The sequence below is a fragment of the Bombus bifarius genome, unplaced genomic scaffold, assembly GCF_011952205.1.
Source record: "Bombus bifarius isolate JDL3187 unplaced genomic scaffold, Bbif_JDL3187 scf7180000008895_frag, whole genome shotgun sequence".
In the NCBI taxonomy this organism is placed as follows: Eukaryota; Metazoa; Arthropoda; class Insecta; order Hymenoptera; family Apidae; genus Bombus; species Bombus bifarius.
This window is the reverse complement of record NW_022884850.1, coordinates 1,289-18,482: the sequence shown is the minus strand read 5'-3', so window position 1 is coordinate 18,482 and position 17,194 is coordinate 1,289.

Here is a 17,194-nt window from a genome sequence, read left to right as displayed (position 1 = left end):
CAGACCAGCCAAAATTGTCGAGAGACACTTGCAGGAGATATTTGACGCAGCCTCCTCATCACGGATAGCACATCGCGATTTGCAGTCCTACACGACCAAGTTGGAAGCTCATTACAAAGCCTTGGCCGCCATCGGACAACCAACCGCAGATGCCCTGCTTTTGCACCTATGTACCGCCAACCTTGATCGGGAAACCGATTCAATATGGAAGGAAAAGATCAGGTCCACACCATTCCCCACGTTCCCGGACTTCTTGCAATTCTTGAACGATCGCTGTCAGGTCATAGAACCTGCAAGAACGACACGCCCACCACAAGGGCAGGCATTTGTCACGTCACGATCACCGCCACTCTGTCCAATCTGCCATGGACCACACAAAATCTGGCGCTGCAACATCTTTAGGACGAAGACGATCGACGAACGGATTCTAGCCGCCGAGGAAATCTCAGCGTGTACGAATTGCCTGCTACCAGGACACAAATTGCAACACTGCACCTCTGGCTCTTGCCGCATATGTGATCAACGCCATCACACGCTCCTACATCGATCAGACGCGCCAATGAGCAATCAGACGCCTCCCACCACGCCCCCACGCACAAGGAAAGCTCCGTCATACCATCCAAATAACCCATCAACCGGCCCCGATCTGCGCCTGCAAAAAGCGCGATTCGGGTGGGTCATCGGGGGGAGCCCACCTTCCCCAGGACCTGCCAGGGTCTTCCATGCCTCCACAACGGAACTAGAGACGGACCTCACCCGCTTTCGGGAACTCGACGAGGGACCTCAGATAAAACACTTATCGGAGGCGGATCGACGATGTGAGGAGCATTTTCAAAATCACGTCCCACGCACCAGCGATGGGCGATACATCGTCGCACTCCCCTTTAACGACAAAATCTCGTCACTCGGATCATCCATGGCAATGGCGATGAAACGACTCGCCTCTCTCCAGCAGCAAGTCAGACGAAATCAACAGTTCGAAACAGCGTATCGGGCGGTCATTCAGGAGTATCTGGACTTGGGCCACATGACCAAGGTTGCATCACGCCACGAACCGGAGAACGAGCTAATTCCAATCAAAAATCGTCTGGAAACATATGAGACGGAGCTCCGCGCCATCCAAAACGAGATTGTAAGCATAGATGAGGAAGAGATCGAGCGCGGCCTCGAGATAGCCGACGAGTACGAGAAATCAGAACTCCGAGTAATCACTCAACTGAGCAACCTACGACTAACTACGACGTCACAATCGACAAACGACGGATCAGCTGCTGGTCGCGAGTCTGCTTCGCTTAAATTACCGGAGAATCATTTTCCTGGACATAATGCGAAGACGCCACCTTCGCCATTGCCACGAGGGCCTACGGATAAGGGAAGTAACAAGGACTTAAACAAAACACGCAACGCTATTCAAACTCCGCGGACGGAGAAGATCGCATCGACTCGAACGCCGACCTCGCCGCGAGTCACGCGCAATTCATTGCACAATACTAGCAGCGTGTCACCTAAACGCGACTTGACAACAATCACGCTAGCATCGTCGCTACATGAACAATCTGATTCAACGCTGCCAAACGCCTTAAATCAGAAAACGCTTCCCATGCGGACCTCATCGCGTGACACTCACAACGTGTCATCCACCCGAGACCCAACGACAACCTCGCTCACATCATCAGCATCGCAACAATCTGATTCCACGCCATCAGACGCCTTGAATCAGACAGCCGCTCAAGAGTCTCTGGATCAACAGACGGAGGAAAGCTTACCAGCCGACATGCCGTCTCCTACTACATTATCGCCGAAATGGAGCACACCGACGAATGGGCTGAAACAAAACACCATACTCGTCGATGTCAGTGCAGCCTACAAGGTGGGCCACTTGCTCTCAACGCAACAACCATTAGGCCTGGCCATCCATTTTCCCTGGCAGCTACGGCACCTACGGACGGCAACGACTCATACGGAGCCGAGCCTCTTGGACCGAGATACAAAATCTTCCCACTCCAGATCCAAACCTAACCAAACGGAAGGTAAGATGTCTCTCATTCTGTCTTTCGCAGAAAACTGGACCACGCCGGTCCAACCATCAATCATCATCAAGAAGGCGCGATACGAATGGGTCAGCGGGGGGAGCCCTGTCCCCCAATCCACCGAAGATCTACTTCACGTCTTCATTGTGCAACCACACACGCATTTCACGTGCCTTTGTGGAATCGGCGAGCTGTACAACGACACCTCCTGGGACGAGGTGTCTCACGATACTTCATGGGCCGAGCTGTTTCACGACACTTCCTGGTTCGCGAACCGCAATAGAAAATCGCCAGGCAATGCAGATGACCACGGCGATCCAGAACGCAAGGAAGACAACATATCCTCAACGCACCGGACTTTCGACCGTATCTTCGAAGTCACCCTGGCGACAACGGCCTCATCCAGACTACCACAAGTCATACGGCAACGAGCATCTTGGAACGACGTGCCACGCAGCGCGTCCCACCAACGAGCCAACCCGATCACGCAGAATAAGGACAATCAGCAATCAACAAGGAGTCGGGCGGCTGCTCCAATTAACTCCACCTTTAATGAAATTTTGATCGGTACCCTCTCAACGGGGGGAGGATGTTACGCCGCGCGACTCTCTGCCTGGCCCAGGTCACACACCGCGGGCCAGACGGACACCAGATGTCCGCTCTTCCGTACGGCGTACCCTCAATAGCCTAAGTACCCGTCATAAACCCGAGTAATTTGCTCGTTAAGGTCCTTCAGACCCAACAAATGTCCTTTTCTAAATCAGTTTCTAAAGACTATTGTTTACTACGGCTTGGCAAGGGAAAGTTGGGTTTTTCCACGTACGATGCTTCCTAATAACAACTTTCTATCAAGGGCAGCTAAGACCCTTCCTAATCCACCAACCTTCGTTTAACCAATTAAAAACGAAGCCTATTCCCTCACTCTCCTAAATAACATCGGCTCCAACAAATCCGATGGTCCCGTGCGCTGGAGGGACCGATCCTTAGCCTTCCACCGAGACAGCATCGTCTCCCAACGGCACTGATTCTACATCCTTCGAACGGTCAACATCCTTCGAACGGGTATACACACCCGCAGATCAGTCACGCACTCATCTCGTACATACGCACCAGTGTAACTATCCTCGTTATAAGTTGTGGAATAAACGGTGACCTAACTTACTACTGTGCACTTCAATCAACCACCTCTATTAGCCTAAACGCAATAGGGGATCGATCATCTCGCGGCGTCGATTGAACAATCGTAACAGGAATTTACGACTCCTGTTGATGCGCTTCTACACGATCGTGTCTCCCCGCGAGTGAAAGAACAGAGACAGTGCTTCCAATACTATGCAATAAATACAATATTATCAATTTATGAAATATAAGTATACATGAAGTCAAAAACTAATAGTTTAACGAATACATAAAACATACAACATTGTATTATTAAAGAAATGAAGGTTACATTGTCAGAAATATATATATGTGTGCGAATTCTATCAAACCGATAATCTAAGATACATACTTAAAACTAGCCTACATTCCGGTAAAGAATTATAAAATAAGAACTATATTACGGAACATGCATGTCTACATATAAATATATAAATTATATTCTAAACTAAACTACTATTAATGTATGCGCATTCTACATTATTGATTCAAATCGATAATCTAAGATACATACTTAAAACTAGCCTACATTCCGGTAAAGGATAAATAAATAGTTGACATTTCATTTCGTATGAATACTACACTGCCAGGAGAAATATGCATATGAATACGTATATATATATATATATATATGTATGTATGTGTGCGCGTATGTTTTATATTATCGAATACTCTATAAAATAAACTACCCAAAACAATAAATAACGCAATCGAAGAATTACAAAACATTAGCCATATTAAAATGACACACAACATAAATATATATATATATATATATATATATATATATATATATATATAATTAATTAATTAAAAAGGGGGAAATATAAAATTAAAAATACATATATTTAACAAACATAAAATAGATATCACATTTAAAAAAAAATATATATATATATATCATACATAAAAACAAAAGACATTTAAAAGGAAAAAAATAATAATAATAAGGAACCTCTGATGGAAATGCCTCCGCAAACATTGTTCGAACGTCGATCACCGAAACCTAGGGAAACAACAAGAAAGGGAAAAACATCAAAATCGCAAAAACAATCATAAGCGTACCCCCAGCGGACCACCACCCCGTGGGGGATGGCATAAATAAGCAAAGCAACGTGGAGCAGGGCTCATTATTATTCCGGTGAACATTCTTATTACGTCCATTGCTCATTATTATTCTGGTGAACATTCTTATTACGTTCATTGCTCATTATTATTCCGGTGAACATTCTTGTTACGTTCATTATTCTTCGCTCATTATTATAGTGATCATTGTTATTACCGTTCATTTTATTACCGTTTTTACCATTTTAAAAATTACCATTTTTATTACCGTTGCGGAGGCATCTCCATCAGAGGTTCCTTATTATTATTATTTTTTTCCTTTTAAATGTCTTTTGTTTTTATGTATGATATATATATATATTTATATATATTTTAAATGTGATATCTATTTTATGGTTGTTAAATATATGTATTTTAATTTTATATTTCCCCCTTTTTAATTGATTATATATATATATATATATTTTACATTTGTAGTTGCGCACATATTTTATTAAAGAAAAGTGTTAACAATGTGTTTTCATGATTTATTTCTCGCGCCTGACTTCCGTTAATCCTTAATATTCCTGTCGCCGTGACGCGTGTAAATCTAACATGGCTGCTCATAAATGTCATCAGCAAAGTTATAGTGACGGGTCTTTAATTTTGCTTAATATCGAAGTAATTTTCCGTCTGCCGCTCGTTTTTCCTTATTCTACCGCAATTAGAACATTTATTTATTAATATTGCTTTAAAGTGACAAAAGTATTGTTCGTGTGAATATACGTATATATATATATATATATTTATGATGTGTGTCATTTTAATATGGCTAATGTTTTGTAATTCTTCGATTGCGTTATTTATTGTTTTGAGTAGTTTATTTTATAGAGTATTCGATAATATAAATATATATATATATATATATATATATACGTATTCATATGCATATTTCTCTTGGCAGTGTAGTATTCATACGAAATGAAATGTCAATTATTTATTTATCCTTTACCGGAATGTAGGCTAGTTTTAAGTATGTATCTTAGATTATCGGTTTGATAGAATTCGCACACATATATATATTTCTGGCAATGTAACCTTCATTTCTTTAATAATACAATATTGTATGTTTTATGTATTCGTTAAACTATTAGTTTTTGACTTCATGTATACTTATATTTCATAAATTGATAATATTGTATTTATTGCATAGTATTGGAAGCACTGTCTCTAATATTTACTAGGTTATTACATGTTCGGCATATATGTTTATACTTATATGTAACTCTCCAAATTGATTGATTGAAATATATTTATATATATATATATATATATTCCTGGCGTTTCAATTATTTTCCCCTTTTGTAGTTATTCTTATTTCCTGGTTTATTTAGAATTGTGTGTATATGTATTTTGTTTATTGGTTGGATCCGTTAATCGCCCTCGTTTTGTTAATCCTTCCTTTCGTTTCGTAGTGCCGTGTGTTCGTTTGTGCATTCAAATCCTTATTCGCGTGTTGTGTATAGAATGGTTTTCTTGTTCTTGTTACGGCGCGTGCGGAGCGCGGGACGTGACACCCCCGCCCTTGGAGTTCAAATTTCCAAAGGAAATTTGACTGATGGTATCCCTGAGTTCGCTCAAGGCGGACGCAGGTGTCGTTGGTAGTTGAGTGACTACCGGTGTTATCGATATCCCTTGAGGTTGTGCTGTTTGATCATCGATATTTCGTCTTCTTTTGAGGTATAGTAGCGGGTGGGTGACTGAGCCGCATATTGCTCCTAATAGGGCGATTCCACATTCGTAAGTTTCACGTTACTGGTATCCGTGTGCGGCTATATCTATTATTGTTTTGATTAGTTTAAATATTGCGAGTACTGACAGTTCCAAATTCCATAAAACCAGTCCATAAGCTTGATACGGTATTTTTCGCTATTGTCGTTAATGTGTTTTGTCCATCATTCCCAGGATGTTTACTGTTCCAGGGACGATTGTTTTTCCTGTTGCTCCTCTGGCCAATGCGTTCAAGACTGCAGATTTTCTGCCGGGAACATGACGTGGTCCTGTAGTGCATCGTCTTTTGGGTATACATTCCGCTCGTGGCCAACGACGATGGTGCTGAATATCGCCACGTTTGGCGCACGTCCGGGCGGAGTTCCTGTGGTGCGATTCCTTTGCCAAACGGGTAGTTCCAAGTAGCATTTTGTTGTATGTCGTACCTTTACTTGTACCGGAATGCATTTGACTATATGGACCGCTTCTCCTACGATCAATGTTGAGAAATGTTAAGTTGGTATGATCGCTGCTTACTACAAGCTAAGTTGGTACGACTTCTAACGACGCTCTTTTGTCTTAGAAGTCGACCACGTTGATCTATTGACTTGGAGATTCCTGTGTGGTAAGACGTGTTATAAGACTGAAATATATTGGAGAAAACGAATCTAAGTGAATCGTTATTTTATAAACCCAAAACCTTATTAAATAACAATCAAAGCCATGTGTCCTGGGTTTTGGTTATGGTGTATGCAAATTCGTCGGGCGGTAAGTTTGCCAAGCTTAAAGAGTTCTCTATTAGTTTCTTCTGTGTGGTGTATCTTTGCGTCAGTGTATCATGGTATAATGTTTTCATTTCTCGAGTTTATCAGAAATAGGAATAACTTTTTATAGAAAAAGAAAATTTTATATTTATATATATTATATTTTTTTCTTTCCTTTTTTTTCTTCTTTTTTTTTCTTCTTCCCCTTTTTCTTTTTTTTTTTGTTTTTTTTTATTGTTAAAACATTTGTTTTATTTTAGGTTTTACGTACTTGTTATCAGTGAAAATAAATATTATGAATACTACTTGGATTGGAATTATATACATATATGCGTACAAAATCCATTTCTACATGTTAGATATAATAATATAACAATACTACGTAGATTAATACACAATAAAATATCCTTTTACTCCGGTTATATTTATTACTAACTCTCAATTAATCTATCTTAATTATTTTCTAACCACTTTCTATATTTATCAGCTATTTTATTTCTTCTTGTTAATCTGCGAAATCCACGCATGTACACTTCCCTGTATGGTGATTGATTGTTCACGAGGTAAGTTGCACTTTCACTGTTTTCGTTATTCGTTGAACTAACACGTTTTACATTCAAACAGTAATTGGAACACTCGTAATAAACTTCTTTTCTTTTTCCAAGTTTCCGCTATTTGTGTCATTCGATGAACATTGCCACGCCTCCACAGCACCGTTATAACATTTAGCGATGCTGCTCTTTGCATTAAGGCAATTGAAGTTAATTCGTTCGTTTATTTTCAGCTAGTACATGGTGTTCCGCAAGCAGGGAGCCATAACCTATTTTGCATGTAGACCTTCTTGTATGATGATTACTTGTTTACAAGGTAACTTTCACTTCCCCTCTTTTAATTATTTATTGAATCGTCATGTTGTATATTCAAACAATAATTGGAGTGCACATAATAATTTTCCCTTTTTCTTCTTAGGTTTTCGCTATCTGTATTATTCGACGAACAGTGTTACACCTCCTTTTGATTTATCCATAATATAGTTATAACATTTAGTAACCTTGTATTTTGCACCGAGACAATTGAAACTAATTTATTCACTTATTTTAGGTAGCTGTCATACATTGTGTTCCACGAACAACGATCCATAACCTATACTTGCACGTACACTTTCTTGTATGTTGATCACTTGTTCACAAGGTAACTTTCACTTTCACTAGTTAATTGTTCATTGAGTTAACACGTTTTATATTTAAGCAATAATTGAAACACGTATAATAATTTTCCTTTTTCCTTTTAGGTGTTCGATATCTGTATTATTCGACGAACAGCACTATAACATACACTACCGCACTACGTTGCCCACTGAAATCGCTTTATTCGTTGCTTATTTCGATTATGCGCTAGTTTTAACTTGTTTAAATGCACCGTTCGCGGAATCCCTTTTACTTCGAATCCCTTTTACTTCGATCTTGACGTTTTGGTTCTGCAAGATTTCTAGCACTTTGTATGGTCCAGTATATTGATCGGAGAATTTTCCTTTACTGGGTTCTTTTAGTAAATATATCGAATCTCCTATTTTAAAATCTTGGGGGTTGATTCGTCGGTCGTAATATTCTTTTGATCTTAGTTTGGATTTTATCAAATTTTCTCTTGCCATTCGTTGTACGGTGTTAATTTTATCGAACAGATCTTCGACATATTCTGCGTAAGTTGGTTCCATGTTCTCTTCGATTATTACTTCACCAGTAGGTTCTCTGGCTAGATGTCCAAAAACTAATTCGTGCGGGGAGAATTTCGTTCCTTCGTGTACAGAGGTATTATAGGAAAACATAGCTAATTCTACCCATTCGTCCCAATTTTTGGAATTTTCAATGTATAATTTGAGATATTCTATCAGCACGTGGTGAGATCTTTCGATTGAACCGTTACTTTGTGGATGATATGCCGTCGTGGTATATTGTTTGATGCGGAATCTCTTTGCTACTTTCTTCATTAGTGAGGATGTAAAGTTCGTTCCTTGATCAGTGAGAATAGCTCTCGGTGACCCGAAACGACAAATAAATCGCTTTACAGAAACGTCCGCTATCTCGGCTGAAGAGATTCCTCCTAGTGGAATCCCAATTGAGTATTTTGTTAATAAGTCTTGGATAGTTAATATATATTCGTTTCCCTTTTGGGTTTTTGATAATGGACCTATAATATCCATACTAACCTTATCGAACGCTTTACCTGGTGTGTCTGTAAGTACCATTGGTTGCTTTGCTTTTATTCTTGTGAGTTTCTTCAATTGACATTCCTTACATGTTCTTACGTAATCTTGAATTTCCTTTTTCATATTTTCCCAATAGTAATGTTGTCGTATTCTTTGATAAGTTTTTGTTATTCCTTTGTGTCCTGCTACGCTTGATTCATGTTTTTCTCGTATTATGTTGTTCCGCGCTTCCACAGATGGGGTAATTACTTCCCCAGTGCAAATGGTGATGGTTAAGGTTTTTTCCATAAATATTTCCTTTAATTTTCTGATTGTATATCGCCAGGGTATTTCCTCCAAGTTTCCTTTGCTAATGCTGAACGAAGTTAACTGTTTTTCATTTACTCCGTCTAATAGAGATCTTAGCGAGTTTAATAAATTTTCTGGTGTTATTGGAATATTTCTATTTTCCTTTATCGGTAGGAATACAATGTATTTTCCAGAATCGTAATTCAATCTTGCTTTTTCTAACATTAAATCTTCATAACGAGGTAATTTTCCCGTTTCCTTCATTTCTAAGGCTCCTTTATCTATCGGATTGCCATGTATATCTATAAATACTACTTTATGGTCATTTACTCTCGCAATTGAGTCTCGGGTTTCTGAAATTCTTAGTTCCGCAATTATCGTAGGTCTCGTGTCCTTTTCTCGTTGTTGAATTAGTTCTGGAATTACAGTGGAGGTCTCTTTTTCGCTTGTTGTATCCGTGCCTTCTTTTTCTCGATTGGTTATTTCTCTATCTGTACTTACATCGATTTCTGCTAATGCTTGGTCTAAATATTTTATGGGGGTTTCTTCTATTGTAAAATGTTTTCGGGTAAAACCCTTTCCTTGATTTTTAGAATCACTGGATTGAGGCAAGACGTGTGGTTTAGCTTCGAATATGGGAGAGTCTTCGGTTGACGTATCTATTTCGAATCTTTTTGAGACAGGATAGCGAATCGGTGAGACTTCCTCTCTCTTTCTGATTGGTAAACAAACTTCCGGAGGGTTCCTAGATAATGCGTCTGCGTTTGCGTTCGCCCTGCCTTCTTTGTATACAATATCAAATTCGAAGTCCGATAACCTTAATTTCCATTTCCAAATTCTTGAAGTAGGATCTTTGATAGAATGCATCCACACTAAAGGTTTATGATCGGTTACGATGGTAAACTTTCTTCCGTAAAGATACGGTCGGAAGTGCATTGCGCTGTAAACAATTGCCAGACACTCCTTTTCTATGGTAGAATAGTTTTGTTCGGCGGGATTTAATAGCCTTGAGGCATACGCAATCGGCAAATCCTTTCCGATTGGCCCTTGACTCAGTACACCGCTTATTGCATATCCTGATGCGTCTGTAGTAAGGTTAAAGGGTTTAGAAAAGTCTGGACATTGCAGGATGGGTTTCGTCACTAACGCTGTCTTTAAATTATTGAATGCGTTTTCTTGATTTTCTGTCCATTTAAAGGGAGTGTCTTTCTTTAATAGTTGTGTCAATGGTTTCGCGACCTTGGGGAAATCGGGGTATAAATCTTCTGTAATATGCTGCTAGTCCCAGAAATTGTTTGATATTTTTCGCCCTCTTTGGTCGTGGAAATTTTGATACGGCTTCGACTTTCTTTGGGTCGGGTTTCACGCCATCCTCACTAATTATATGTCCTAAATAATTCACCTCGTGCCGTAAAAATTCGCACTTATCAGGTTGTAATCGTAATTTAGCTTTCCTCAGTTTTTCCATTAATTTATTAAATTTAATTTCGTGTTCTTGGAGAGACGTGGAATAAATCACTATGTCATCCAGATAGACGAATAGTTCTATTCCTTGCAGACCAGATAATATTGAATTCATCAAACGTTGAAATGTTGCTGGGGCATCTTTAAATCCAAAGGGCATTCTTTTGAATTGAAAATGCCCGTATGATGTCGAAAATGCAGTTTTGTGGGCATCTTCCTGTGACATACGGATCTGGTGAAAGCCCGATGCCAAGTCAAACGTGGAAAAATATTTTGCACTTCCTAATTGATCCAATATTTCTGTAATGTTGGGTAGTGGGAAGGCATCGCCAATCGTTTTATCGTTCAATTTTCTATAATCGATGACTAATCTCCAGCGCTTATTTCCTTGCGAATCGGGTTTTTGGGCACAATCCATAACGGGGAGTTATATGGAGATATTGATGGTTCCACTACGTCCGTATCTAGTAGTTCTTGGACCTGTCGATTTATTTCTTCTCGATGTATTGGTGAATATCGATACTGTTTAGTATTGATGGGTATATTATCCGTTGTAATTATCCTATGTTCCAGAACTTCGGTTGCTTCCAATGTATCTCCTGGAATATGAAACCTATCTTGATTATTACGAATCAATTTTCTAGCATTTTCCTTTTCTTCTTCGTTCAAATGTTCGAGTCGTAGTAACTCATTTATTTTATCGTATCTACTTTCCTCCGATCTTAGAACTGTATTGCACGCTGTCCTAGGAAGCGGGTGGCGGGGGGGGGGGATTTTCAAATTCTTTAATTACCATCGTTGGTGTTGTAAATACGTAATCTCTCGAAGTAGTATTTATTACTCTTATGTAACCTTTTCCTTTATGATTCCTCACAACTGCATTACCAAAATAGATTCCCTTGTTCGGCTCGATTCTTGGAATAAATCCCTCTTTTATCTCTGGATTAGCGATATTAATCGAACACGTTATTGAACTTCGCTTCGGTATAATTATTTTTTCTTTAGTATCGAAGGAAATATAAATATTTCCCCATCTGATATGTTTTCCCTCATAATCTAAACGAGCCTTACAACCTGCAAAAAATTCGGATCCTAGGATTCCGTCTTGATCGATTAGCAATGAATCATCGACTACATGAAAAACAACCGGATGGCCCGCAACCTGTATTACCGTCTGCCCTAAGAAGACCAGGCTCGTTGCCGTAATTCCTCGCACTTCGATTGATTCCTTTTCGTCGATGATGGCTGAATCGAGTATAGCAGGTTTCTTGATAATGTTGATTTCCGATCCAGAGTCTAATAATAAACTCGTCTTAGTCTTTAGATCTGGGGAAACTATTCGTGCAGTTGGGGTCGTTGGGGACTCGTTAAATTTTATTGAAATAATTCGGAGAGGTCGCCTTCCGAATCTGAATTCAACTCCTGATGATTTTCCTTCGCCGGTTGCTTGTGCTTCACTCTTTTTCTTTTGCCTTGAGATTCTGGATTCTCTGTCTGTGACCTCGTTTGGTTGTGGGATGACTCCCCCACAATATTTAGTGTTTGTTCGTTCGATCTTATGGTCGGCATTGCGTTCGCTCTGTCTCTCGTTATGGGTGGTGGAGTCGATCTCGCGGGGGTGGCTGTCCTTGTTGTGTTTGTTGCCGTCGGCGCCGGTCGCCTGGTTGCCGCCTGTACTCTTGGGCGAAGGACGTGTTTGGTTTCCCGATGGTCTCGAAGCATAGGGTACGACTAATCCGGCATCTACTCGGGCTTTAAATTTGTAACAGTCTTTCACTAGATGCCCGGGTTTTTTGCAATAGTTACACGTGATATTTTGTCTTGTAGAATTCAAAAAATTCTGCGATGGAGGTAGCGATCTTCGATCTTAGCGGTTGTTCCTGTTCGAATTGTTGTTAGTGTTCGAAGGATGTGCGTTGTCGCGTCTGTAATAGTTCGAGGGTGTCGGTCGTTGGGGTCGCGTTCTATCGGTTATTTGTTTCAATTCGTGTGTTGCTTTGACGGCTTGACGATACGCATCTTCTAAAGTATGGTACCCTGCTATTTTTACTCGCACATATACCTCGTTCGGAAGTCCTTCAACGAAAGCTTCTTTCGTTTCCCAATCTATAGTATCTTGGATACCGGGGGATATGATGCCGTAGTCGCCTCTTTCTCCGTCCACTATTGCCAATCTAAGATTTCTAACGCGATCCATATAATGTAATATGTCTTCCTCGGGTCGTTGAAATATCGTTCCTAATTCCCCTTTATATTCGTTAAGAGATTTCTTTGGGCCGAATAGATCCTTTAATTTGTTTCCGAAATCGTTTAGACTCATTAATTCTGTGTCTTCGATGGCGAGGAGCGCGTGTCCACGGAGCTTAATTACTAACAATTTTACCAATTGAGGTTCTTGATATCTGGGAATCATATTTCGCGCGCGCTCACAAGCTCTTAAAAAGTGGAATACCGATGGTCGATATCCGTCAAACACTGGCACCGATTCGATCGCATCTTTTAGCTTAATTGGCTGGGTATGTCCACTCGGCTGGACCGTCTCTTGTTGCGTTGTCGGCGGCGATACGGGTGTTTTAGGTTCTTGTTTTGTTTTAAGTTCGAATAAGCCGCTTTGTAATTCGGCGAGTTTTGCACTCATATCGCGAAAGTTCGCATCCCATGCTTTAAGCTTTTCCGACAATGTCAAAACCATTTCTTCGTCCAACGATTCCACTACACTCGCCATTGTTTCTTAAATATTTGTTAAATATATATATTAATCAAGATAGACTAACTAAATATTAACGACAAGACATGACTAAACTCGGTGCGAAGGAATAAAGTTATGCTACACGAAATAACTGGTAACACAATACACAAAACATTAACTAAATTAAACGAGACATACATAAATGCAAGTCACGTATAATCGAAACAATGACTATTGAAATTCGGTAACAATACAATCCATGCTATCGCATTAAAGTAGCACACGGTATTGACACACACAATATCATGAAACACAAAACAATATTACAAAACACTACTAAATAAAATTATAGTGATTAACAATTAATTAGTTATTTCAACAACACGTTACTGTTGACATTAAACCAACGCCATACCAAAGAGACACGCGAGCGACCATGTTGAAAAGTTCGTCGCGCGCACATACAAATAACAGCCAATGCAATACAATACAGCATCATAATAGCAATGTTAGGTACTAATAAAAAAAAAAACACAAGAAAAAGGGGGAGAGAGTTAAGGAAAATATATATAATAAATAACAACTAACATAATTATAACATATTATATATGTTATATTATATACAGGGATACAGTATTCGTACAAAGGAACAGATCCAAACGAAAATTATATATATAAAAAAAAATAAATAATATATATATGTAATATTGTGATATAATATATTTACAAGGAATGGATGATACAGATGTTAATCGGACAGAAAAAGACGATTGTTGTTCAACCTGAACTATTCACACCAAACGTACAGAAGATCACGTGGCCAAGATCACGTAGGTCTCCTCTTTCCAAAACTACGCGATCAAAAACAAACGCCTCGGCTCTCGCGACATTCCACGCGGTTCACCCGCCAACTCCCAGGCCTCACACTCACGATACTACACTCGGCCATCCTGCAATAACATCTGCCCTCAGATGTTGCCTCCTATCTCGCTGTCATCAGATGCGTCACTTTCGGCGTTTATGACCCAAGGTTTCATAAAATCAGCAGTAGTTGATGACCGTTTTGGCCCCTCATGCTCTCCTACCTTCTCCACAATGTAGCGATCATTCCGCATTGCTCGCACTATCCGGTACGGACCCAAAAATCTTCCTCCCAGTTTTAATCCTGGGCCAAACTGCGTTCTCTTTATGGCCACCAACTCTCCACTTAGGTACTGTTTCGCACCTTTTCTTTTTTTGTTGTAGTGCCTCCGATTTTCCTCTTGAGTAGCAGCAATTTTCTTTTTCGCGTCCTCACGCAGTTCACGACGTTGCTCTTCGAATTCCACCACCCATTCTTCTTCAACCAATTTTCGGATCTGTGGGTCTTCTTTAGTTTGCATCTCGACCCCGACAAGTAGCTGGAAAGGAGTTTTCCCCGTGCTCCTGTTTAATGTAAAATTCAGGTATTTCTGTACTTGGTCGACATGTTTATACCAATCATCGGGTTTAGGGGCAGTCAGTTTAGTTAGTAAAGGTATGAGTGTCCTGTTTACCCTCTCTACCTGCCCGTTCCCCCTCGGCGCCCCCGTCGTGACTAATAAATGCTTTATATTTTCTTCTTCGCAATACTCTTGGAACGCGTTGGATGTGAACGCTGTTCCCCGATCAGAGATAATTCGTCGTGGGTTCCCAAAAACAGCCGCTTGCTTCTTCAGTCGATCGATAACATCCGCGGTATCAGTAGATCTAGTAGGATAAAGCCACGTAAACTTCGCGAACGCATCCACTACTACAAAGATGTGTGCGTATCTTTTCTTTGTAGCTGTCATAGGGCCCACATGGTCAATATGGTAAGTGTCTAACGGTGTGTCACCTTTGTCTAACGGATTTAGATATCCCTCTTGCTTGCCCAATTTTCGTTCGGCTAGGATACAATCGAGACAGTTAGATACCACATGCTCGACCTTTTCACGTAGCCCCTTAAACCAAAAGTCCTTCTTGACTATAGCTTCTGTTTTGGTGACCCCAAAATGCCCACGCTCGTGCGCCTGCCTGACTACCTGAACCTGCATAGCCTTCGGTACTACTATTAACACATCATCCTTACACTCTTTATACAAAATATTGTTCCTTATTACATACCTATCGACCTGATTGCACGTTGCGGCGTCTAAAATCCTACGGACTTCAACGTCCTTGTTCTGTGCACTTCTCAACCGTGCAATCAGCCCGTCTTCACTTTCCGTTACATACATAGTGCTCGGCAGGGGGTTTCTACTCAGAGCATCCACATGCTGCATGCTTTTACCTGGCCTATGACACACCTGATACTTAAACTCGTCTAGTAACAAGGCCCATCTGGCTACACGCACACACAAATCTTTCTTTTTCATTGTCATAGCAAACGCTTGGCAATCCGTGACGATAGTAAACGGCATACCTAACAGATATATTCTAAACTTGTTCAACGCTTTTACAATTGCTAGTACTTCCAGTTCGTAACTGGTGTACTTTGCCTCGGCGGGAGTTGTTTTTCCGCTGGCAAAGTAGACCGGATGGAATTTTCCATCGTCCAGATCTAGTTGCATTAAAATTGCTCCGTAACCCTCTGCGGACGCGTCTGTATGCAACTCAGTCTCCGCGCCCATTCTATACAACTTTAACACTGGTTCGTTGACAAGCGCTGTTTTCAAGATTCCAAAGGCCTCTACTTCTCGATCGCCGAACTGAAATTTTACCTCCTTTTTCAACAAATCCGTCAAAGGCTTAGCAATCTTCGCGTATCCCCTAATAAATTTTCGAAAGTACCCCGTAAGTCCCAAAAAACTCTGAACCTTTTTAACAGATGTTGGCTTGGGAAAGTTTGCTACTGCCCTAGTTTTATGTGTAGACGGCCTTATGGTATTTTTTGAGACTATATACCCCAAATATTCAATTTCCTGCTGCAGAAAACGACATTTTCCCCAGTTTATAATTAGCCCATACTGCTCAGCTAACTCTATGACCATTTGCAAACGTCCCCACGCCTCCTCTAAATTCTTTGCAAGAATAATAATGTCATCCATATACACGATAACAATACCTTTACCTACTACGTTCCTTAAAGATCATCGAAATATACTTCTGAAACACTGTTACGACCGTTCGCGGAGAGACGTGATCGCGAGATAGCACGTCAACGAGAGTTGTAAATTCTCGCTACGATTATGTTAATCGACGCCGCGAAATAGTCGTTCCCCTGTTTCGTTTAGGATAACAGAGGTGGTTTAATGAATATAGCACTGTGTTAACACTAATAAATTAACGTTTATTTCAACAACTTATTAATTAGAAGGATATAAATGGAACAACAAAAGAAATGTAACTACGTAATGCGCGATATAAGATATGTATTGACTGTTTGGCTTCTCGAAACGTTCTGCCCGCCTTTCGATTTTTTCCGTTTTTTCTGGAAGGCGACCCCCACTACGTTCGGATCACGCCACATTCTTTTACGCCGGATAAAATAACGGCCACGAATCGAAGTTTCTGGAGGTCGCCCTGCTTAATAAACTATGCGCTTGCCACTACACTGTTTGTTTGTCGGGCAGCCGCGACGATCCGCCCGCGACATTGTAGTGCCGCGACCGACGGTTAAGAATATGATCTATGGCAAGCCGCATGGCGTAACATTCTCCCCCCGTTGAGAGGGTACCGATCAAATTAGCGAGATGTGGTTGAAGTTCCTATCTTAGTTCGTCTCGGTGGCTAGTTGTTCGGGTTTCTCGAGATCGGGTTGAATTGGCAGTGGGAAAAGCCT